At 48.3% G+C, this 26,440-nt stretch overlaps 1 long non-coding RNA gene across 1 annotated transcript in view; it reads left to right on the top strand.

Moving 5' to 3' along the window:
* The window catches only part of LOC141154746 (uncharacterized), a 43,940-nt gene that overhangs the window by 3,846 nt on the left and 13,654 nt on the right, over nucleotides 1-26,440 (top strand). The window contains exon 2 of the long non-coding RNA XR_012247470.1: nucleotides 3,579-3,861. This is a non-coding gene — a long non-coding RNA (uncharacterized lncRNA). The remainder of the gene's footprint in view (nucleotides 1-3,578; nucleotides 3,862-26,440) is intronic.

The following is a 26,440-nucleotide window of genomic DNA, read 5'->3' as shown; positions in this document are numbered from 1 at the left end:
CAGAAGTCTTGGAAAATAAGGGTCAACACTGTAAATATTGAGTCTTTCTATAAACTTGATGTATTTGTCAATAAGTGTAAAAACTTTTGAAATGCTTATAAGTGTACTTCAGTAACCATAGAAATATCAGACTAAAAGATCTAAAAACAATGAAGCAGTAAACTGTGAGAAAACCAAAATTCATGTCAGTCTCAAACTTTTGGCCACAACTGTATATAAATACGCAGTCTGAAACAACTATTTTCAGAATATGTTAATGTCAGCTAGGGCTTTTGGACTCCTCCTTGGCCTCAAAAGCCATGATGGATAGGGAATCCTAAAGTCTCAAAAATCTATTCCTCTTCTTTTAAAGGGGTTGTCCCATCATATGGTAACTGCTGAATATAGCAAAATATTTTATTTGGTCAATGTATTTGCCTGACTCATGTGGTTTGCTTTCTGTGCCAGAAATTATATCAACTACACACATATACTGGCTGCTGTTTCCTTGTGACTGATGTGTGACACAAATGCTAAAACCTCCCTCTACTGGCATCCAGAAGGATTTTCCTGCATTTAAAGCAATCTCCTTGCACTTACCTCCACCACTTCCCTAAAAAATACGTTATGTATAGTCTTTATTATCCTTTTAAACAATACGGAGCCTGGAGGTACAATTTCTGTAAATGTCAGCCTGGCTTTTCCTTTAGTCTGACAAGCTCTGTAGGTACTTACAAGGTAATGCCTATCAATAAGACATTCACTCCTACAAGACCGATTACTCTGGATCATGTTTCATTAAAGGGTTATTCCCACAAACATTTTTTTTCACAAAGCACAGTAATTGCATACTTATTGTTAATATACAGACTAAGCTCAAATAAAACAAAATTCTTGTACCTTTGTGTCTTTTTTTTTTAATTCTATCTGCCCCACAGAGCTGAATGGATTGTCCTAATCTTATCTCCTGAAGCTAAATTTCTCACCAGCACTTGCTTCTCCTCAGTACTGCAGAGCCCTCTCCTCATGTGTGCTCCTGACTAGGCCATCCCCCCTCTCAAGCGATGAATCCTAACTGGGCAGTGTACTTGCTGGTTGATGAATGTATAATATAGCACAGGCTTCCAACACAGCTCTGCTATACTGTGCTCAACTCAGCTTCATTCACAACAGATATTTGACAGATCAGCAAGCTAATCTTTGTTTAGAATACAGTCTGTTATTCTGTGCACTCCAGGGTCATATACATAATGCTCCCTGAAGGATTTTATCTCCTACCATCTACATCAACATAGCTGAATGTGTATGTTTCACAACATTTATCTTTTAGCTGGTTTCCAGCAGAGGTCAATTGTCCTACACTTGACTCTCCATTGTGAAAGCAATAGAAATTGCCACAGCAGAACTGACACACAAAGCTGAGCTGTGTTTTATGGCTGCTGTTGACAGATGAATGACACAAAACTGTAAATTGTAGTTGATGAATATGGCAGAGGATTATCATCTGCCATATGTACCAATAGCATGGCATTTGCAGTTTTACATCACTGATCTGTCAGCCGCAGGCATCAACCACACCTCAACTCTGCTTGTGTCAGTTCTGCTGTGCCTAGTTAAAACAAGCTCTGTTTTGCAGGCATTGCAAAGCCAAGTACAGGACAGTTGATCTCTGTTTGAAACTAGACAACAGATGAATAATGTAACATCACTAGATAATGCCTGTTGTGCAGGGCATTGGGGAAATGGGCTATGGGAGAGGGTTTTTTATTTTCTCAGGCAGGAAAACTGAGAATATGTTGTGTGTGGGAAACATTATGTGGGGGTGCTGTGGGGACTAACATATTGTGTGTGTGGGGCATCACACTGTATGGTGGGCTTTAGGGGCCATGATATTGTGTAGGAGTCTTCATACTGTGTGGGCCCATCATACTGTGTGAAGGGGTAACTGGGACATCATATTGTGTGTGGGGGTGACTTGGGTCTTCATACTGTGAGGGCATCATACAGTGTGGGGGGAGGACTATGTGGGCATCATACTGTGTTGAGAGTCACTTTGGGTATCATACTGTGTTGGGGTGTCACTGTGGGGTCCTAATAATGTGTGAGAGAACTACAGGGACATCATACTGTGAAGGGACACTGTGGAGCCTTCAAACTGTGGGAGGGGGGTCACTGACGGCGCATCAAAATGTAGGAGTCACTATGGGGACATCATAATCTGTGAGAGGCACTGTAGGATTATCATACTGTGCTTGTGGGGAGGTCCTGTGAGGGCAAATTGTGTGGGACAATACACTGCGTGGGCAGCCTCGTGGCTCAGTGGGTAGCACTGCAGCCTTGGAGCACTGGGGTCCTGGGTTCAAATCCCACTAAGAAAAACATCTGCAAGGAGTTTGTATGCTCTCCCCGTGTTTGCGTGGGTTTCCTTAGATTGTGAGCCCCAGTGGGGACAGTGATGACAATATCTATAAAGCGCTGTGGAATTAATGGTGCTATACAAGTAAGCATAATAATAAAATAAATAATGTGGGGGTATCACACTGTGTGTGTGGGGGAAGCATTTTGGGACATCATACCCTATGAGGGCTATGAAATGGGTATCAGAGAGAGTGTGAAAATTAAGGAGCTTCAGTAGGGGTACAATTACAGAAGGGGTGGGTATGCCCTTCTGTAACTGCACCAATGCGCCATAACCCTGCCAAGTCTTTTTTTTGAGGGGATGGAGTCGCCCGAATAGGACTTTTGCTATGTGGCCCAATAATTTCTGTGTATGCACTAGACTCAATTTATGCTTTTCCTTTTTATGTTTATGCTACATTTTTGTTTTTTTTAGATTTTTATCTGTTTATGTTTATGTTAAAACAATTTATGTTTACTCAATTTATGTTTATTCTTTTTTTATTGTAACTATTTGAATACATTACACATACACAGCATTTGATATATATTTATATGTATGATATTAGTTTTTCTCCAAATAGCATGCATAGATATATATTGTTATACATAAACTTTTACTGACATACACAATTGTTTCATACCCACATCAGCTGCATAGTACTTGAGGGTTAATATCCTTTATCTATGTTCTGATTGTCCCTGTGGAACAGGAAGTTGGCTGTGTTTTTAATTCATGCTTTCAGTATGGGGACATCAGCTATGGGTACGGACTAGTGATATAGTTAAAGTCATTGTCCAGGACTGACATTGATGGCCTATACCAAGGATAGGTTATTAATATATGAAAATTATGGGGGGGCCCCCACTCATCACCCCTAATGATCATCTAAAATTCTGTACTTCATCTGCAGTATATAAGTGATATATGGGGCAGATCATTTCCAAGTCCTGTACTTTATATCCCTTTCACTTGAATAAAGCGCTGTACTCATCAGTGGCCACTAAGCACTGTCACACGTTCCACCCAATACATTTCTTATAGCCCGCTGCTGCCTTAGCGAATTTCAGCTAACCAATGGGGTGCCAGACCCTCATTGATCTCATATTAATGATCTGTTCTATAAGTAGGGTATCAATATATCAGTCCTGGACAACCTCTTCAAATATGTTAGCTCCCCTTTCCAACTTTCCTTTTAAAGGGAATCTGTTACCCCCTTGGACCAGCGCCTGCGCATAAGAAACAAGAAGCCAATGCCCATAGAAGAGCGGAAAAGTAACGTGGAATATCACAAGTGCAGGGCGCAGACGCGGGACAACCACTAGACGTCACAGGGCCCTGTGACGCTCATGGGAGGCGACATGCACGCAAATGAAGACCGGAGGTCGTGTTTCCTTCCAGACACCGGACGCCCCAGAGCCTGGAAGAACACAAGATTAAAAGATGATTTCTGAAGAACAGGACCGCAGATATGAGGCATACAGGTATGACTAGTTTAAGTATTCTAGAACCTGTATGCCCATATTAATAGCTTAGGTACTGTACGTCCAAGGGGCTGACAGATTCCCTTTAATCCGTTTAATGTTTTTAAAAGGATAAAATAAACTTCAAGTTTTTTATGAAGATTGGATGAGGCTGAATCTCTTTGCAAGTAACTGTTAATACTTACCTGTTACAGATACAGAGTTTTCTCCTGTGTACCATCCATATATTGAAGCATAGAGACATCACCCAGACATGACAATATTGGAAGAGTTTCTTTTTTACTGATGGCCTATTGTCAGGATAGGTGGGGGTGACACACTGTTATCATCACGGGCAGCGGACTGCAGGTCTCAGATGCTGCCAGAACACAGCAGCTCCATCATTTCCCCCATCCGCTATTTGAATAGGGGGTGGACCTGCAGAACCTGGTCACGGCCAGTACAGAAATGACGCACCTGTTGTGTTCCGGCGGGATCCGAGACGTTCCGGCCGCTGCCAGTAATAGCTGATCGGCGAGGGTCCCGGGTGTCACACCTCCACCGATCAAATATTAATGATTTGGTGTAGTAGTGGCTGCAATATAAATGTATAAGTCTGTAATACAACCAGTGGAGTTAGACATATCCAAAACACGGATTAACATGAATTTGGATTTACCGCTGTGTGATGCCTGTATTACAATCAGCATCTAGCCTATTTATAGAGGAATGACTCCATCTAATACCACGATTGTAGAGTAATTACATATTAGCACAGCTGTTATTTTGGAAGAACAGATTTTCTAAATAACCCAATTATCTATTTCATTGATCAATACACCAGTGACGATAGACATAATATTTTAACAACACATACATATTATTAAGGTTTATAATCTGTCATACATGGAAAAATCATTGAAGATAACACATTACGAAAACAGTTGTCAGTTTCCAAAAACAGAATGAAATCATAATTGAATAGACAAAAACGCTCTAAAATGTCATCCATATAGATTGTTGCTGTGCAATCCATCAACACCTGTCAATTCCTTGTTTAATACTGTGGTTGCCACAGCAACTCGGCTTGCTCGCCTGTTGTTAAAAGACGACAGACTATACAACAAAAGCTCCAGTTTTAGCCTCCAGTAGATTGCTAAGGAGAGTATATTCTGCTGCATTTTATCATGATGACGGCTGAAGAAAGGAAAATATCATCTGATTCTTGAGATGTCATTATACATTTTTATCCAGTTTACCACTCTTTTGCATTGTGAACTATGATGAATTATTACATGATAACCTATTGGTAGTAATTCTACCAATGAGAAAAATGTGCAACCAACAGCATCCTCCACCAGGGTTCCCTACTATTTTAATATTTATCACCTCCCCATTTTTTCCTCTGGAACACCCTATTAGGTGTATAGATGGGCCGGGGATTGGTCACAATGTGTTCATAAGAATGCTCATTCCCAATTATCTGCCCTTGTAAGCATGCCGGCAATCACCCCACAAACAAGCAAATCTTTGTTTGTCTGATCATTGGATCCTTCATGTTGGCCTTAAATTCTTGTTATGAACAGCGCATCACTCCATGTAAACAGGCCAGTAATCAAAAGCCAATCGACTTGTATATGGTTGATTGGTTGATTAGGACTAACATATGGTGACAGCCCCTCTAAATGCACCTATTACCCTTCTAAATGCACTTTTAACTGGGATTTTCCAACAATGAAATGAACAGACATACCGTACTTAAAAGATAAGTGGACCATATTAGTATAAGTGCTGCATTTGAGCACCAGTTAATCCTGCTGACAGATTCCCTTTAAGACTGGCATTTTGTACACCAGTCTTGATGAAGTGAGAGCTCCAGTAAGATGCCTGATAATGAATTTGCCGCATCTTTCAACTGCCGTGCATTACCCCCATAAATTTCCGCCATCCAGAGACTGACGTACATGTCTGTTGTATTTTACGCCACCTTTGTGACTTGTGACTTAAATTATGGCAAATTTTTCAGGCACACTTGTCCAAGCCCCATCCTGGACCAAGCTATGTTTACTTTTCAAAAAGTTGGCGGAGTTTGCTGCGACTAGTGTAAACCGTGAAACTTCACAAAAAGTTTGAGACATTTCAAGCAGATTAACGGCAAAATTTCAGTAAAAACTGTTTTATCAATGGGGGTCTGTAGAGCTATGCTACGCTCTGCGCATGGTGACCCCTTCTCCCTCCATGCAGGGGCGCTGGCTAACTCACCGCCCCAGCCTGCAGTGCGGTTCCCGGCATGCTCCTGTCTCCTTCCTCCTCTGTGCACGCCACACTGTGTCCCGACGGCATGCTTAGGGTGCGCGTGCGCGCGCTCCCATGTTATTAAAGGGGCAATGTGTGCACGTGGTAAATGCTCCCAGCAACACTGAGAGGCATTTAGTTAAATGTGTGCTCACCTGCAAGGTGTCTCCCAGCCAATAGCTGGGAGACATTTTGTATATAAGGCACCCTCCCTAACTGGGAGGTGCCTGAGCAACCCCTATAGTTCTGTTAGGTGGTTGGTCTGTATGCAACTGTATGTTGCCAGGTTCCCCGTCCCTAGCCTGTTATAGTATCCTGTATCCTGTGTCCCGCTTGCCCACAATAGTTAGTCCTTGTTGCCTGTGACCGCTTCGGTGGTGTCTGTGACGCGCCCCCTGGGCCATGGGGTACCCGGTGCCGGGCCGGTAGATGCTGGGGGTTGTAGTCACTGTGGCGGTGACTGGGTCCGTGGCCCAGGGCGGTCAATCCAAGGGTAATTTGTATATATGGGTTTTATAATGTCCGACTACGCCACCTGTGGAGTGCGGCTAATGGAGGCCGCCGCTGCGGAACAGTCCTCTGAAGCTGATGGTTTGGCAGCAAAGGTGGTATAACTCCCCACAGGAAGAGTTAGCTTCAGGGCAGTGCATGGATGATGGTAGTTGTGCAGGGTATCAGTAATAACCACAGAGTCAGTATAGTGCAGTCCCAGGGTCTTTACTCACAGTTGTCAATTAGGCAAGCATGGACTGGAGTACTGGCTAGAAGTAAGAATCCGGTCAGCCTGGAAGCAAACATAGAGTCCTCCTTGCCAGATGGAGTTGTAGGCCTGCCCTTCTCACTGTATTCTTTGGCTTTACTGCTTGTAGCTATGTTGTAGCCCACGTCCCTGAGTGTAACGTGCTGTGCTCACCCGTATGGCAGGCAGCTCGGGCCTTGTGGATGCTTCGCTCCCTCGTGGCGGTGCTGGTCCCTCTGTGCTGTTGAGCCTCCGGGCGTCTGATGGGGGCCAGGGGACCTGCAATCTCCTGCCCTGCGGTATCTGCTGCTGGGCCTGAAGTGTCCCACAGCCTCGGACTCCGGTGTCCGGTTCTTTGTGTACTCCAGCTAGGACGAGCTATCTCCAGCTCCAGTCCCTTGCTCCTCTCTCTTCAATGTCCTAAACTCAACTCCTCACTAAACTAACTAACCCCGCCTCCACATCCAGTTGCCAAGGGGAGGGTCCTCCCCTTGCTGGTCTAGAGCCAGGAAGTATTGCATGTATTGTGTATCTGGCTAAAAGAACTCCTGCTTGCTTCCAGGTATTGCATTACCTCTTTTGAGGGAAGCAATGCCACTGTGGCAACCAGACCCTTGGGGTGCCATATCTGTATCCTGAAATCGCATTTGCGGTACCTGTACCCCATGGCTGCATCGGCGGTACCTGTCTGCCTCCCTGGGGCCGAATACCCAGGACAGATCTCTGAACCAGTCCCTGTGGCCGTCCTGTCAGCATGGCCTGAACCTATCCCTGTGGCCATCCTGTATGCACAGTGAGAACCTGTCTCAAGTGGCCGTCCAGTCTGCACAGTGATAACCTGTCCCAAGTGGCCATCCTATCTGCACAGTGAGAACCTGTCAAGTGGCTGTCCTGTCTGCACAGTGAGAACCTGTCCCAAGTGGCCGTCCTTTCGGCACAGTCTGAACCTGTCCCAAGTGGCCGTCCTACCCTATTGAGAATCTGAAGTAATGTCTCTGCCCTTTGTGGTCAGCTGCTGCTGCCGGATGTCGCCCTGGAGAGGCACCTCGCAGCTAACTGCCACACAAGCCTGACCTCACTACTAGAGGCTCCAGTGAACACCAAGGTAACTGCTTAGTCACGCCCATCCAGGAAAAGTCCATCCTGTGGAGCAGTGGGTCCACGAACCACGTGCGCCACCTAGGAGTGTAACAGGATCTATGTGTTTGGGTAGTTTACACACCTATCCCAGGCTCCTTTTACTTCCCCTGGGTCTGCTGCCCTTTGCTGTGCTCCACGTTGGATTTTACAAGTGGCCCAGCGTATTCCCATAACATCATATGCCTAGACCTATTTAAGGCACATTATGACACACACATGGGACTTGGTATTAAGACTCTTAGTTCAGTTTGTTTTGCTGTGCCCCTCTATCTGCTCCTGGCCTGTTTCTGCCTGCATTATTTCAGACTTTCCTGTGTTCTGTCTTCACCTGTCTGCCTGTGGTCTCCATTGTTCCAAGTTCTTGAACCACACCTGCCTTCCTGCATCAGCGCCCGGGACCCTTGTGTCCACCCGGACCTGGGACTTAGAGGATGCACCTCACCTGGTGAGCCTGACAGGTGGAGTGACCTTTTACGTAAACAGGCTCTGCCTTTGTCTTGCATCATATTACATCCATCAACTGAGTATAATTTGTGTCACGATGAAAGTTGGTAACTAACAATAAACCCGCACTAATTTCCTTTTCACTGTTTACTTCTTGTAGTTTGGGTTGGACAAGGCTTACTGCACTTTCCTGTCCAGTTAACCATTAATTTAGGCCTCATTCAGATGTCTGAGAAAATCGGATCGATTATTCTGATGAGACTGATCAGAGTGTGGTACGAGTGTCATCCGATTATTTACTTGGAGAAATAAAAAAAAAAAACAATTTCTCCACCTTCTCCATTCTGACAGTCTGTGAAAATTGGACTGCACTCGGATGTCAGCTCAATGCAGTCCGATTTTTTTCACAGACCCATTGACTTGCATTGCCGATTTTGTTATGACACTGGGATCAAAATTGGACATGTCTCTGATATTTTCCGCAGACCTCCCGGTCTGAAGGAAAAATTGGACATATGAATGGTCCCATAGACTACCATAGGTACGAGTGCTACCTGTAAAAATCACGAATAGCACTCATGCGCAAAAAACTGATATCTGAATGAGGCCTTGCTGAGAGGTTCTTATTTACGACAGTAAACAAGCTCTGCCCTGCAGTCAGAAAGCTGCCAGTCTTCCTCTACTTATCACAGCAGGTGCCATTTACAGTTAATGGATTAAATAAAGAAAGTCTGTAAGCAGCTTGCAAGCTTACACTGTCAGCTTATGTGTAGTCAGGCACTACTGGCAACCCGTGGTGTAATTATAGTCTGATGGGCACCGGTGCAAGATTTTGACCGGGTCCTCCACATCCTGGATAAACTTTATATATGTCCCTCATCCTGGCCCCATTCTGGTATATGTCCCCGTTCTGCCGCTGTTCTTTAACGTATAGAAGAAAATAAACCAGTATACTCACCAGGGGCATACATAGAATTCATGGGACCCCATAGAAGAAGTGTAAAAGCACTCCCCATAGTCCTCCATATAGTATAATGCATACCATAGTCCTCCATATAATATTCTGCACAGCTTATAGTCATCCATGTGGTATAGTGCACAGTTCATAGTAATCCATAAAGTATAATGCACCCTCATAGTCAACAATAGTAGTTTAATGCACCCCCATAGACATCCATACTAGTATAATGTACCCCCATAGTCAACAACAGTAGTATAATGCACCCCTCTAGACATCCATAGTAGTATAATGCGCCCCATAGACATCCATAGTGTTATAATCCACCCACATAGACATCCATAGTAGTATAATGCACCCCCATAGTTATACATAGCAGTATAATGCACCCCCTAGACATCCATAGTAGTATAATGCACCCCCATAGCCATGACTAGGAGTATAATGCATCCCATAGACATCCATAGTAATATAATGCACCCCATAGTCATCCATAGTAGTATAATGCACCCCTATAGCCATGCATAGGAGTATAATGCACCCCATAGTCATCCATTGTAGTATAGTGTATATACTGTAGATCATCGGTTGGACCCTCACCGAAGCTGCTATACTGTATAACCCCTGATGAAGCACCGGTGAAACACGTTTCGGGTCCATTAGTGGGTGAGTTAATCATCTACAGTATATACACTTTAATTTAACTTCTTGTTTGTACTTTTGTATTTTCCCCTTTCTTTAATTATTGGACATAGCTATTCATATATTTAGATACTATATATCAGAAGGGAAATTACCTTTGCATTGGCAAATTAACTAATTCCTCGGCTTCATGTACATACATATATGCATTATTGGATTGACCAGTATACATATAGTGTTATTGCATGGTTACCTGTGAATTGTGCATCCATGTACACATGTACCTGTTAAACTTTCCTGATTAGCTCACCCACTAATTTTTAGTTGTAGATGTCTGCCTTTTTCAGTGTTTTTCAATCACATTGTTTATATAACTTTTAATCTGTTTAATAAAAATTTACTTTTTAGCAATATTATTGTACTTTGTTCCCGACACACATTTTTCTTTTTTTCGGATGTTTGTTCAATCCTGTTCCCCAAAGGAACCTATAATTAATTTGGGTGATTAGAGATGTATCGGTAAATTGTATGATAATATAGTGGTCAAATAAGCCAATGGTAAAGACATATTAATATGATGGAGAAAATCTACATTTAAAACATCTGCCAGTCGCTCCTCGCTGTTGTGGTGACTAGTGATGTTCTCCTCAATACTAGCACATCCATTCATCTTTGATTACATCATGCCTCTAATTTAGGCAACTCAATTATAATGAGATATTCCCTTTTAATGGGGTTGTTCGTGGCTCTCAAACTGATGACCGATACTTAGTACTAATGTAAGGTGCCCCAGCGAGGTAGTCGTGGGCGAGCTGTGGCCCTTGCTCGCTCTTGCACTCTACAGACAATATGTGGCCTCCCTCTAATGTGCTGCAGTGTATGTGGTGCTTTCCACTTACTTCAGACCAGCCGGTTTCGTCTGTCTCCAGGCATTTCTCTTCTGGAACCAGGGCAGCAATAAATTCAGAGGACACGAGGTTAATAACCATAACTGGGACTTTACTTGGGGAAGGGGAATATGTACAATATTTACAGGCAGATATAATGGATAAGGCCCAACGGGTTGTCATCTTTCCCACAGGTACTTGATACAACTTCACCCCTGGTTCCCAATTTAATTGAAGCATCTCTTTTGCCTTGTTCTCTAGCCCTAGAAAATCCTTCTCACCAGTGACAGTATATCTGGATCCTAGTTCTCCCCACATCTTAGGTTTGAGTCCTGACTTTTTCTGCAGCCTGCAGACAGAATGTGCCCCCGGGTCCTCAATGACTCTCTTGAGTTTCCCAGGTCGGCTAAGGGGACTCTTGTAGAGGGATTCTTCTCCTTGGGGATCCACTGTCTGTTGTATGGGGCTCATGTCTGCCCTAGCAGCCACTATACCGAGGCTGTCCGTACTGTCCCAAGTACTATCTTTCACTGAACTCTCACTTCCTGCTTCTGGAAACTAACCAGAGATTTTCCTAACCTGCCCACCCTCTATGGGCTGTCCTCACACACAATTAACCCCCCTCACTGTCCTAAATGCCTGCAATACTACTGGCAGACTTAACCTGTCATCTGCATCCGGGACAGTGGCATCTTGTGGCTGGTTACCAATACTACAGCCCACAAGGAAACATATTACAAACAAAGCATGTATTCACATCTTGTGCCTAACCATAGCACTGGGTTCCCATTTCCTCTACTGGGCTGGATTATCACAGCTAACCCCTTAACTGGACCTAACTGCAGCCCAGAGAGATCTAATTGTCGGGAACATACTCTTTAACTCTTTCAGTACCAGAGGGAAGCTACTTCCTTCCCCACTACTACATTCCCCCACACATTAATTATGGTCGTCCTCGGCCATACTAGACAACCAATCACATATTAACACTTACAATATTTTAACATATTACTAAAACATTTTAGTAAGAGACTGGTCCTGAAGTCTTCTCCTTGGGTAGGAACCGGCCCTTCTCGGTTAAGGGCCCTTGAACAGCAATGAGGACAGTTCATTATCATAACATTCAAAACTTTTCAGGAGTACCGGTCCTTCTTGGTAAGGACCCCGGAAGCACAGTGTCCATATTTGATCAAAACAGGTCAACTCACCAATAGCCTTCATCTTCCTTAAGGGCTGTATCCTGAGGTACATAGTCACGGGGAGCACCCCATGAGTCCTTTTCTTCCTGGCCTTAGCGGGGGTCACCGGTTCTTCCTACTAGGCCGCAAGTCTCTTAGTAGTAGAGGATATCAAACCTCACGGTGTGCCTCAGTTCTGCTAATTCCAGCAGAAAAAGGCACAACAAAAATAAAAATATAAACAAATTGAGCAGCTCACAGGAATGACAACTTGCGCTTAAGGTATTGCTGGCCTTGAAGTTATGGGAACAGTCCTCCAGCTCTCCTTCTTCTTTAGCAACTTTAACAATATGGGACGATCTGTCACCATTTGGAAACAGTCCCAGGTAAGAACCGCCATTAGTGGGTTATTTAAACAATTAGTAGGCCAACGGACCTCTGCACAGGCACTTTCACTTTTTCTTTCGGGCCCCCCTCTGCTCCTTCATGAAGGTGCCCCAGGGCATGGATGAAGGGGATTTCTTCCACTTCCAGGGCTGATAAGGGTACCTGCTTTGCCCAGGGTCCTCGTCTGAGGATGTAGCACTGCCGCAGCCGACCTGGGTAGGGCCATAGCTTGTGACCCTAAACTTCTGGACCACGTGACTGGTGCTGGGTTGTGGGATCCCAGCAGCCACCTGACCAGCTCCTTCAGCCCCCCCGGGTGTTTTGGCGTGAAGCTGACAGTATGCGTCTCATTGGGAGAGCCAGCTGCCCTGCATCTTTCAAAGTCTTCCTCCTCTTCATCCCCAGACTCCTCCCATTGGCGTCTTCTCTGATGATCTTCCTCACGTAAACTACCTGCTTTAGGCGGAGGTAGGAATCCTTTGGGGGCCTCCCTAGCTCATCGTTGCATGACCTCCCTCTTAGCTCTCCTTTGAAAGACCTCCTCATCCCTCTCGAGGATATCTTCCCACTCATAGTAGCGTGTTAGCGCTGCCGCGTACCACCCCCAGGTACACTCACATACAAAGTAGACAACGTCCCCGACATGCAGGTTGTGGAGACGGGAGGGCAGATATTTGCACTTGACGACGTCCCGACTAAAATAGACTTTGTCGCCCTTCCACTCCTCTTTCTGGAATCCATAGCCCTTTTTAATATTAAACTCGATCACCTGGCCCCGGGTCTGAGAATCCTCCACTGTCTCCCGCCGCGCCGCATTGGAAACCTCCAGCCAGCCCCGTAGGAAGGTGTCAGTCCACCTCCAGTGCTCGTGCAGTGTCATCGGGGGATTAGGCACTGTCAGCCGCATCGCTCTGTACTCAAGGTGATGCTTAGCAGGAGGTGTATTATTATTATTATTTATTATTTTAGCGCCATTTATTCATGGTGCTTTACATGTGAAAAAGGGGGTAAACATAGCAAATACACTTACAATAATCTTAAACAGAACGAGTCAGCGACAGGTACAGGAGGCTAGAGGACCCTGTCCACGAGGGCTCACAGTCTATGGGGGATGGGTGAGGAGTGTAGTCAACACGTCCTATGCCATTTGCCACCAGTTGACATCTGAGGCTTTCCTCTTGGATGCTCTCACCTCTGACTCACCACCTTTGGACCCTTGAGTGTCCACCGTCCAGCTGGGACTTGTTGTTGCGGGCGTCGTGAGTGGGACCAGCAACAAGGGGAGACGCTCCTCACCTTCTTCGGGCTGTTGCTTCGGCTCCGCCTGGAATTTCTTCTCCTTCGGCCGAGGGGAAAGCACCTCCTGGCATCCGGCTCCAACACCACACTTGCAGCTCATGGACTAGCAGTCCTACATTGGGCTGGGGCACAGTGGACCACTGGACAGTAACCGGTGGTAGCGATGTTGGTTCATGGGCAGTGCCTGTGGATCGACGGTTTCTGGCTGCAGCCCCTGGGGTGACGATCTCAGGGATGGCCTCCTCGTCGCTCATCTTCATGGAGCAATCGGGTCCTCCGGCTGCCATTCTTCCTTTTTGCACCTCCTTCTCCTTGCATGCTGAGCATGGCGCCGGTTGCCTACCAGTGAAGCACGTCCTGCCCGTCCAACTCCTCCTCTTTCTGGGCCGGTCTTCTGGCACATCACTCTTGACGGCTCTGCCTTCAGCCACGCCTCCTTCCCTGACATGCTGATACTCACTGGGCCGGATGTTACTCTGCGCTGCACCCTCTTCTCCACCGTACCTCCCATCCTGGGACAGATCTTGGCTGCTGGGCCCATCCTTCTTTGGGCCGGAACTCGTGGGGGCTGGATACCTTTTCACGCTCTCGGATGCCATCCACTCCCACGATAGGTGGTTCTTCTCCTTCTCTTTACTGCGGCTGTCTCCATCTTGTAGTCCATGCTTCTGGCCGTCATCTTGGGCCGCATGTCTTCCAACACTTTTTCTTCTGTGTTCTGAGCCAGTGCTTTCCCGTTTTCTTCGTGCTATGAGCTTGCATCCTGCCGACTACGCCAGGGGACGCACATTCAGTTGAAAAAAAGCGGTGACGGCGACGGGCCCCTGGCTCACTGGACGTGATTGTCTCAGGGGCCCGAGAGCCACACAGCGGAGCCTCAGGGGCCGCGTGTTTGAGACGCCTGATCTAGGCTTTTTGGCACCCAGGGCAAGAGGTCAGTTTGGCACCCCTCCCCCATCCCCGCATCCCAAGCACATATGCGATTTGCACACTTAGTCACGTGCTGATGAGCTGCTCTTCCTAATTCTCTCAATGTTCAGTAAAAAACTGAGAGAAGCAGAAAGAGAAGCTCGTTGTCACCTGACTGTATGTGTGAAAATCGCATATGAGTGAGGTATCCATGTGATGACTGCTGGAACCTGCAAGCAGAGCTGAATCCTGACAGCGAGTATATTACACACTGTTAGGATTGGCTACAGTGTTTCATTTTATGATTAAAGGGTTTGTTCAGGTTTGAGATCATAGTCTGCAGTCACTCTGTGTGACTGCAGGCTTCTGAATTCTCACAGCGCATGCACTGCACACTTTTAGGATTCTGCCTTGCACAAGTATGTGATTTGTATACTTCTGGCCACATTCCGACTAGACGTGACCAGCCTCACTCAATTCATTGTCATTGAGTGAGGCCACGCATGTCTAGTCAGCATGTGACTGCAAGTATACAAATCGCCGGTACCAGAGAATCCTGACAGCATGCAGTGCGCACTGTGAGAAGTCAGAAGTCTGCAGTCACATAGAATGACTACAGACTCATCACAAACTTAAACAACCTCTTTAATGTTCCTAACATAAATAAAAAATATGTGAATTAGTCAGTATCACAAAAAACATTTACATCCAGGTACCTTATAGATGACATTGTCTCTGGAGTTGTTCTCTTTCTTCTTCATCTTGTCCAGATGCCATGATGACTTTTCTCATCCACAGCTCATCTCTCCAGACTTCCATCTTCTCCGGTCTTCTGCAGTACATCCCCACACGATGCCCTTAAAGATAGCAGAGTTATTATAATGCTCCTGAATAAAAATATCTGCCCTACACTGAGCCCCTGACTAAATAACTGCCCCTCACTATATTCCCTGCACAAAATATGACCCCCACACTCTCCCTCTTATGGTACATGCCCTCCACACTGCCCCCTCCCTTCCATACTAGGCCCCCTCTTCACACTGTCCTCTCACACTGTGTCGCCCCTATAGGGCCCATTCTCTATACTGTGCCCTGTAACGGGTCTGGGAGGCGGAACCTCTGAGCAACTATACAAGGGGGCGGTCCTTGTAAGGAAGCGGGTGGCTCCCAGGGAAGACGGGCAGGTAGTCACGGCAAGTGACAGGGACAGTCTCTGGGTAGAAGGGCAGGTAGTCACGGCAAGTGACAGGGACAGTCTCTGGGTAGAAGGGCAGGTAGTCACAGCAAGTGACAGGGACAGTCTCTGGGTAGACTAGCAGACAGGTAGCAGGTGGACGCTCCCAGGTGAGCGGGCAAGAGTCTCTGGACAGGCAGGTGGTCACGGCAAGTGACGGCAGAGCCTCCAGGTAGGCTAGCAGGCAGGTAGCAGGTGAGCGCTCCCAGGTGAGCGGGCAAGAGTCTCTGGACTGGCAGGTGGTCACGGCAAGTGACGGCAGAGCCTCCAGGTAGGCTAGCAGGCAGGTAGCAGGTGAGCGCTCCCAGGTGAGCGGGCAAGAGTCTCTGGACTGGCAGGTGGTCACGGCAAGTGACGGCAGAGCCTCCAGGTAGGCTAGCAGGCAGGTAGCAGGTGAGCGCTCCCAGGTGAGCGGGCAGGCTGGTCCATAGACAGACTGACAGGTGTCGGAAGGCAGACCGTCGGACCGCAGGCTTGCAAGCAGGTAAGCGGATATCAGGCAGGTATCAAGCAGGAATCTGGCAGGTGACTGGCAGGTAACAGGCAGGAATCTGGCAGGAGACTGGCAGGTAACAAGCAGGAATCTGGCAGGTGGCTGGCAGGTAACTGGTAACGGGACCTGAGGGCTGAAGCAGAGTGAAGGCTTTGCAACAACATTGCTCGGGCACCTCCATTTTGGAGGAGGTGCCTTATATATGGTGAGGTCCTCCGGCCATTGGCCGGGGACTCCTTAGGACGGCGCGCGCGGCCCCTTTAAGAGAGGGGGAGCGCGCGCGCCCTAAGCACAGTGGCCGGGAAGCAGCGCGCGCTGCCAGCAGAGCGGGAGGAGGAAGCCGGGCACGGAGCGGAGAGGTGAGGGGAACAGCGTCCCTGCCTAGCAGGAGGCAGGGACGCCGACGCTACAGTACCCCCCCCTTTAGGCCCCCCCTTTTTTAGGCCAGACAGAAATTTATCAAGGATGAGAGGGGCATGGATGTTCTCCCGGGGCTCCCAAGTTCTCTCCTCAGGACCAAACCCCTTCCAATCTACCAGAAAAAAGGTTTTTCCTCTTACCCTTTTGGTGGCCAGAATGTTCTCTACCTCAAACTCGTTTTCAGCGGAAACCGGAGCAGGAGGCGTTCCTGTAGACTTGGAAAAAGAGTTAAGTACCACGGGTTTGAGGAGAGATACATGGAAGGAGTTAGGGATCCGCAAGTTGACCGGGAGTTTCAATTTATAGGCCACTGGGTTGATTTGTTTGATAACTTCCAGTGGGCCGATGAACCGAGGCCCTAACTTGTAGGAAGGAATCTTGAGCCGGACATACTTGGACAAGAGCCAGACTTTATCTCCAGGACGGAATTGTGGAGGTTCCAGGCGTTTTTTGTCAGCGTGTTTTTTCATCCGCTCGGACGACTGAAGGAGTAAGGATCGGGTACTCTCCCAAATGGAGGAAAATTTGCTAACGAGAAATTCCGCAGCCGGATTGTCCACCGAGGTGGAGACGGGAAATGGGATCCGAGGATGCTGACCGAAGACTACAAAAAACGGGGATTTGGAGGAAGATTCGCTCTCGTGATTATTGTAAGAGAATTCGGCCCATGGCAGGAGATCCACCCAGTCTGAATGGTGGGCATTAACGAAGTGCCGGAGGTAACTGGTCAGGATCTGATTGATCCGCTCCACTTGACCATTGGACTGTGGGTGGTATGCGGAGGAGAAGTCCAGGGTGACGTCTAGCAGCTTACATGTGGCTCTCCAGAAGCGTGAGGTGAACTGGACCCCACGATCCGACACGATGTGGAGGGGCAGGCCATGGAGACGGAAGATGTGGCGGATAAAGTCTTTAGCCAGCTCGGGTGCAGACGGGAGGCCTGGCAGGGGAATGAAATGAGCCATTTTGGAAAAGCGGTCAGCGACCACCCAAATGACCGTACAACCGGCAGAGACAGGGAGATCTGTTATGACGTCCATAGCTATATGCTGCCAGGGGGCAGGACACACAGGCGGAAACAAAGTCTATTACGTCCTTGTGCAGGGTAGGCCACCAGTAGTGCTGGGTGATAAGCTGGAGGGTCTTTTTCTGACCGGCGTGGCCAGCAAGCTTAGACGAGTGACCCCAGTGTAGGATCTTCTCCCGATCAGGTACCGTTACGAACGTCTTACCGGGAGGGAGACGATTTAGACTCACGGGGGCCACCTGCATTACTCTGGCGGGATCGATGATGTGTTTAGGTTCCTCCTCAAGATCAGACACCAGGAAGGATCGGGACAAGGCGTCAGTTTTGATGTTTTTGTCAGCCGGGCGAAAATGAAGAACAAAATCAAAGCGAGCAAAAAACAAGGACCACCGGGCTTGGCGCGGGTTAAGTCTCTGGGCACTCTGGAGGTAAGCCAAGTTCTTGTGGTCCGTGTAAATTATTACTGGGTGAAGAGCCCCCTTGAGCAGGTAACGCCACTCCTCCAATGCCAGCTTAATGGCCAATAACTCTCGGTCTCCTATAGAATAGTTGCGCTCGGAAGAGGAGAAGAGTTTGGAGAAGAAGCCGCAAGTTACCATTCTCCCGGAAGACGATTTTTGGGTAAGTACCGCTCCGGCTCCAGAGGAGGAGGCGTCAACTTCCAGGAAGAATTGCTTGTTGCCGTCTGGGCGATGCAGCACCGGGGCGGAAGAGAAAGCCTGTTTTAAGGAAAGAAAGGCTTCCTCTGCTTCGGGTGGCCATTCTCTGGGATTAGTGCCCTTACGGGTGAGCGCAGAGATAGGGGCAGTCCAGGAAGAGAAGTGCGGTATGAAGAGGCGGTAGTAGTTGGCGAAGCCCAGGAACCGCTGAATAGCCTTCAACCCCTCTGGTCGAGGCCACTTCTCGATGGCAGACAGTTTCTCAGGATCCATTCGTAGGCCGGTCTGAGAAATTATGTAGCCCAAAAACGGAAGCGAGGTCTGCTCAAAGAGGCACTTTTCATATTTAGCGTAGAGGTGGTTCTGCCTGAGCCTGAGCAGAACCTGACGAACATCCCTCCGGTGTGTGGGGAGATCCGGAGAGAAGACCAAGATGTCGTCCAGGTACACCACTACGCAGGAGTAGAGAAGGTCCCGGAAGATGTCATTGACCAACTCTTGAAAGACGGCGGGAGCGTTACAGAGACCGAAGGGCATTACCAGATATTCATAGTGGCCGTCCCGGGTGTTGAATGCCGTCTTCCATTCATCCCCCTGACGGATACGGACCAGGTTATACACCCCACGGAGGTCCAGCTTGGTGAATATTCTAGCCCCCCTCAGACGGTCAAATAATTCCGGAATGAGCGGAAGGGGGTATTTATTCTTCACCGTGATCTGGTTAAGGCCTCTATAGTCTATACAGGGACGGAGTGAGCCGTCCTTCTTTTTGACGAAGAAGAAGCCTGCTCCCGCCGGAGAAGTAGATTTTCGGATCGGGTCTCAGCAGCGGACAAAGGGTAAATGCGCCCACGGGGAGGAGTAGCGCCGGGCATCAGGTCGATTGGGCAGTCGTATGGTCTATGAGGGGGTAATGTCTCTACCTCCTTTTTAGTAAAGACGTCCGCATACGACCAATAAGAAGCCGGAAGACCAGGTAGATTGGCTGGAGTAGGAGAAGGACGGACAGGATGGACGGGAACTAAACAAGTCTTATGGCAGTCCTGTCCCCAGCGAAGGACTTCTCCGGTCTGCCAATCAAGCACGGGTGCATGTCTCTGAAGCCAAGGTAGGCCTATTAAGAGGGCGTGAGAGAGTCCAGGCAGAACATGAAAGAAGATGCTCTCAGAGTGCAGCATTCCCACCTGCAGGGTTATGGATTCGGTGATGAGTTGGATGGGATGTGGTAAGAGGCCCCCATCCACGGCAGCGACAGATAAGGGTACAGCTAGAGGTTTGGTGGGAATGCGGTATTTCTCTACCAGAGACAGAGAAATGAGATTTCCGGCAGCTCCAGAGTCAAGTTGGGCTAGTTCAAAATAACGGTTCTCCCCGCAGATGATAGAGACCGACAGCAACAGAGATGGAGAGGGTTTACTCTTGTCTAGGACGACCTCTCTAAGTGATCCTAGACACAGGCGTTTCCCGACCTCTCCGGGCAGGAACGGATCCGGTGCTCCTTACTGCCACAGTAGAAGCAGCTCCCCTCGGCACGGCGTAAATCTTGACGGGTTTTGACCATCTTGGTCTGGTCGACCTGCATAGGCTCGGGTGAGTGCGCCTGGGGAGTAGCAGGAGAAGTGACAGGTTTCTGAAAGGTAGGGGCTAGACGTGGAAACCTCCTCTCACGGGTGACCTCTTTGGCGCGTTCCTGGAACCGGATGTCAATCCGGGTGGCAAGAGTTATTAAGTCGTCGAGAGTGGTAGGTATGTCCCGACCGGCGAGTTCATCTTTAATACGGCCGGACAGACCCTCCCAAAAGACAGACACCAGGGCGTCGTTATCCCAGGCCAGCTCTGAAGCAAAGGTACGGAATCGTATGGCATATTGGCCCACGGTGAGATTTCCTTGATGGAGATGATGCAGATGAGGTCTTCCGTCCGGGTTCGTCGAAGACTTTCCGGAAAGCCGTGAGAAAGGCTGGCAGGTTGGACACCAGGGGGTCTCCTCTCTCCCATAGAGGATTTAGCCAAGCCAGTGCCTCCCCCGTGAGATGGGACATGATGAAGGCTACTTTGGCCCGGTCGGAGATAAACTGGTGGGACAAGAGTTCAAAGTGCAGGGTGCACTGGTTTATGAAGCCCCGAGCTTGAGCGGGGTCGCCTCCGAAGCGAGGAGGTGCAGAAAGCCGGGGTCCGGGGCAGGATGCCATGGTATTGGTGGGCAGCGGCGCTGCCGGGCTGCGAGTCATGACACTAGCGGTGGTTGCTGGTGGAGCAGTCAGAGTGTCCAGGCGAGAGTTGACATTCCGCAGATGACTCAGGATGGACTCCTGTTGGGACCTCTGACGGGACAGTTCATGACATAGGTCCGAGAGAGAGGGAGCTTGGGTGCCACCGGGTTCCATGGCCCGAGCAAACTGTAACGGATCTGGGAGGCGGAACCTCTGAGCAACTATACAAGGGGGCGGTCCTTGTAAGGAAGCGGGTGGCTCCCAGGGAAGACGGGCAGGTAGTCACGGCAAGTGACAGGGACAGTCTCTGGGTAGAAGGGCAGGTAGTCATGGCAAGTGACAGGGACAGTCTCTGGGTAGAAGGGCAGGTAGTCACAGCAAGTGACAGGGACAGTCTCTGGGTAGACTAGCAGACAGGTAGCAGGTGGACGCTCCCAGGTGAGCGGGCAAGAGTCTCTGGACAGGCAGGTGGTCACGGCAAGTGACGGCAGAGCCTCCAGGTAGGCTAGCAGGCAGGTAGCAGGTGAGCGCTCCCAGGTGAGCGGGCAAGAGTCTCTGGACTGGCAGGTGGTCACGGCAAGTGACGGCAGAGCCTCCAGGTAGGCTAGCAGGCAGGTAGCAGGTGAGCGCTCCCAGGTGAGCGGGCAAGAGTCTCTGGACTGGCAGGTGGTCACGGCAAGTGACGGCAGAGCCTCCAGGTAGGCTAGCAGGCAGGTAGCAGGTGAGCGCTCCCAGGTGAGCGGGCAAGAGTCTCTGGACTGGCAGGTGGTGACGGCAAGTGACGGCAGAGCCTCCAGGTAGGCTAGCAGGCAGGTAGCAGGTGAGCGCTCCCAGGTGAGCGGGCAGGCTGGTCCATAGACATACTGACAGGTGTCGGAAGGCAGACCGTCGGACCACAGGCTTGCAAGCAGGTAAGCGGATATCAGGCAGGTATCAAGCAGGAATCTGGCAGGTGACTGGCAGGTAACAGGCAGGAATCTGGCAGGAGACTGGCAGGTAACAAGCAGGAATCTGGCAGGTGACTGGCAGGTAACTGGTAACGGGACCTGAGGGCTGAAGCAGAGTGAAGGCTTTGCAACAACATTGCTCGGGCACCTCCATTTTGGAGGAGGTGCCTTATATATGGTGAGGTCCTCCGGCCATTGGCCGGGGACTCCTTAGGACGGCGCGCGCGGCCCCTTTAAGAGAGGGGGAGCGCGCGCGCCCTAAGCACAGTGGCCGGGAAGCAGCGCGCGCTGCCAGCAAAGCAGGAGGAGGACGCCGGGCACGGAGCGGAGAGGTGAGGGGAACAGCGTCCCTGCCTAGTAGGAGGCAGGGACGCCGACGCTACATACCCCCTCATCACACTCCCCCTCCTTGGCTTACTGTCCCCTCAGGCTGTGCCCTTACACTTTCCCCCCATACTACACCCCCAACACTACTCAGTCTCTATTCTGTGCTCACTCACACTTTTCTCCCCCAATTATTTCCCCTCTCCTCCTTCTCCTCATACTGTCTTCTTTCACATTCCCCTGCTAACCATACTGTCTCCTCATATATTTACCTCCTCACACATCCCCCCAATTCCCCATACTGGGTCTGCACACATCACATCACCCTCGCTCCCCATACTGTGTCTGTATATATTCCCCTCCTTCGCTCCCCATATTGCATACACACCCATTCTCCCCATTTTGTGTCCACACAAATCACCCACACACACAGTCTCTCCCACTCCTCTCCCCACACTAAATCTCCCCCCAAGCCATACAATAAATCTCCCCCCAGCCATACAATAAATCTCCCCCTAGCCATACAATAAGTCTCCCCCTAGCCATACATTAAATCTCCCCCTAGCCATACAATAAATCTCCCCCAGCCATATAATAAATCTTCCCCAGCCATACAATAAATCTCTCCCATAGTAAATCTCCCCCAGCCATACAATGAATCTCCCCCTATAGTAAATCTCCCCCCAGCCATACCATAAATCACCCCCATAGTAAATCTTCCCCCAGCTATACAATAAATTTCCTCCCATAGTAAATCACCCCCCAGCCATACAATAAATCACCCCCCATAGTAAATCTCCCCCGGCCATGCCATAAATCACCCCCTATAGTAAATCTCCCCCAGCCATAGCATTGTTATGATCTGCTACAAGCACTAAGGAAAGAAAGGAGATCTGTCCCTACAATAGAACTAAGCTAGATCCCTACGATGTAACGGGGAACCTGATCCTGCGATCAGACCCGCTAAAGTCCTCGGCTAGTCTGTACGAAGACCTATAGATGTAAGGGAGGGATCCCTACAAGAACTAGGGACTGGGATAAAGTTGGGCACCTCCTAGCAGAAATTGTAGCAGTAAAAGACAAACACACAACATAGAACATAAAGGTCCGAAGACCAAGCTAAACTGACTGAGAAAGGTAACTAAGCACCAGGCTAACTTAAGAGTAGAAATTACAATGAAGTCCAGCAAGGCCAGGAGGGCGGAGCAGGATTAAATAGGCAAACAAGGTCACGTGACCAGCAAGATAGAAAAAACCTAACAGGAGAGTTCTAACAGTACCCCCTCTTCTATGAGGATCCTCCGGATCCCCTAGGCCCAGGCTTATCAGGAAACCTCTTGTGAAACGCTCTGACAAGTCTGGAAGCAGAAACATCATCCGCCCTCACCCATGAGTTATCCTCGTGTCCGAAACCTTTCCAAGCGACGAGATACTGCAAACTCCCTCTATACCGTCTAGAATTTAGGATGCGGGAAATTTCGTATTCCCCGTCCTCCACCACCGGAGGAACAGTGGCAGAGACGTCTCCATCCGACACATAAGCTCTTTTCAACAGAGAAACATGAAACACCGGATTAATCTTCCAGGAGGTAGGAACCTCCAACCTAACAGCAGATTGGTTAACTACCTGAAGCACCTTAAAGGGCCCTACAAACTTGGGACCCAATTTTTTAGAAGGAATCCTCAACCGCAGATTCTTAGAGGACAATCAAACCATGTCACCAATAGCAAACAAAACCTCTTGCCGTTTCCTATCAAAGTACCTCTTAGATTTTATGTTAGCCTCCTGAAGATTACCACGCACATCCGTCCAAACTCTCTCCAAGTCACCGGAAAAACTCTCCTCCTCAGGCACAGCCGATACCAATTTGGAGAATGACCCAAAAGACGGATGTCTCCCAGAACAACAAAAAAAAGGCGAACAACCAGCAGAAGAGGATGTATGGTTGTTAAGAGCAAACTCAGCAAGTGGCAGAAACTCAGACCACCCCTCCTGATTGTCTGCCACAAAACAACGCAAGAACTGCTCAACATCCTGATTCTTCCTTTCCGTCTGGCCATTAGACTCGGGATGATATCCGGATGAAAACGACAAATGAACTCCCAACCTGTCACAAAAAGCACGCCAAAAACGAGCCACGAACTGAGGTCCCCTATCCGAAACAATGTCAGTAGGAACGCCATGTAGTCTGACAATTTCCTTGACAAAGGCCTTAGCGAGTATCTTAGCGCAGGGCAGTTTGATGAAAGGAACCAAGTGACACATCTTGCTAAAACGGTCCACGACCACCCAGATGACTGTGAAACCCTCAGAGGGGGGAAGGTCAGTAATAAAGTCCATAGCCAGATGTGTCCAAGGTGCACTAGGAACCTCCAGAGGGCAAAGCAACCCCGCTGCAGGAGTATGTGAAGACTTAGATCTAGCACACACCGTACATTGACGCACCCACTTAATGACTTCCTTCTGCCATCCAGGCCACCAAAAACTGCGACCCACAAGTCTCTTGGTCTCAGAAATTCCTGGATGACCTGCCAACCGAGACTCATGACACTCAACAAGCAAATCTCTCCTAAAGGTCCTAGGCACAAACAACCTCCCATGGGGAGTGTTAGATGGGGCATTCTCCTGTGCTTTAAGAATCTCATCTTCCAAAACGGAGTCCAATGCAGCAATCACAACACCTTCTTGTAAAATGCTCCCCTCCTCCTCAGCACCGACCATGGGAGAAAAGCTGCGAGACAAAGCATCAGCTTTAACATTCTTGGTACCCGGGATGTAAGTAACGGAAAAATTAAACCGCAAGAAAAAAAGTGCCCACCTAGCCTGACGGGCATTCAAGCGCTTGGCAGCATCAAGATAGATCAGATTTTTATGATCAGTGAAAACCTGAATGGGAAATTCAGCACCTTCCAAGAAATGACGCCAGTGTTCAAATTTTTGACAGTTAGGGTGATTAATGAGTGGAACAGGCTGCCACGAGAGGTGGTGAGTTCCCCTTCAATGGACGTCTTCAAACAGAGGCTGGACAGACATCTGTCTGAGATGATCTAGTGAATCCTGCTTTGAGCAGGGGGTTGGACCAGATGACCCAGGAGGTCCCTTCCAACTCTACCATTCTATGATTCTATGATTCTATGATTCTAAATGCGAGTTTAATAGCCAGCAATTCCCGATTACCAATATCGTAATTAAGTTCAGTCTCAGAAATTTTTTTTGAAAAAAACGCACAGGGATGTACTCCATCCTTGTTTTTCTGAGACAACACCGCACCGACCCCCACCGAAGAAGCATCAACCTCAACCAAAAACGGCTTAGTCACATCAGGCTGCATAAGGATGGGAGCAGAGGTGAACCTCTCCTTTAGAAACACAAAAGCTTCAATGGCCTCAGTAGTCCACTGAACCGCATTAGCACCTTTCCTGATGAGATCGGTCAGTGGTTTGACAATAATAGAACATTTTTTAATGAATTTTCTGTAATAATTGGCGAAACCCAAAAACCTCTGTATCGATTTCAAACCAATAGGCCTAGGCCATTCCTGAACCGCCTGAACCTTCACAGGGTCCATCTCAAAGCCCTCACTGGAGATAATGTAGCCCAAAAAACTAATTCTCTGTACAGCAAACTCACATTTCTCCAGCTTAGCAAAAAGCGAATTGTCAATTAATAACTGTAATACCTCACGTACGCTCCGCCAATGAGACTCCAGATCAGGCGAATAAATCAAAATGTCATCCAAATACACAACCACATTTTTGCCGATCAAAGGTCTAAGGATGTCATTAATAAGATTCTGAAAAAATGCTGGAGCATTGGTAAGACCAAAAGGCATAACCAGGTTCTCAAAATGACCCACAGGAGTGTTAAAAGCAGTCTTCCATTCATCACCCTCCTTCATGCGCAACAAATTGTATGCCCCCCGGAGATCAATTTTAGAGAACCACTTGGCCCCCACTAACTGCTTAAACAAATCAGGAATCAATGGCAGTGGGTAAGGATTGAGTACAGTAATTTTATTAATCTCACGAAAATCCAGACAAGGACGTAAACCGCCGTCCTTTTTTTTAACAAAAAAAAATCCAACAGCCACAGGAGACTTGGAAGGCCTAATGTGACCGGCGGCCAAGCTTGTCTGTATGTATTCCTCCAAAGCCTTTCTCTCAGGAATAGTAAGATTAAATAAACGACTTTTAGGAAGAGTCGCTCCAGGGACAAATTCAGTGGTACAATCATAGTCTCTATGGGGAGGCAATATTTGTGACTCCTCCTCAGAAAAAACTCTCCAAAAATCCTGAATAGGTACAGGTAATTCCCCTTTTTCCACCACAGCAATACGTCCGTTACAACACTTGTCATAACACTTAGGACTCCAGGACTTAATTTCATTGGTAGACCAATCCAGTA

Source organism: Phyllobates terribilis, unplaced genomic scaffold (genome assembly GCF_046119375.1).
Source record: "Phyllobates terribilis strain yellow unplaced genomic scaffold, ASM4611937v1 Scaffold_7__3_contigs__length_470593459, whole genome shotgun sequence".
In the NCBI taxonomy this organism is placed as follows: Eukaryota; Metazoa; Chordata; class Amphibia; order Anura; family Dendrobatidae; genus Phyllobates; species Phyllobates terribilis.
Note: the sequence above shows the minus strand (reverse complement) of the source record. Positions and strands in the feature narration are given on the sequence as shown.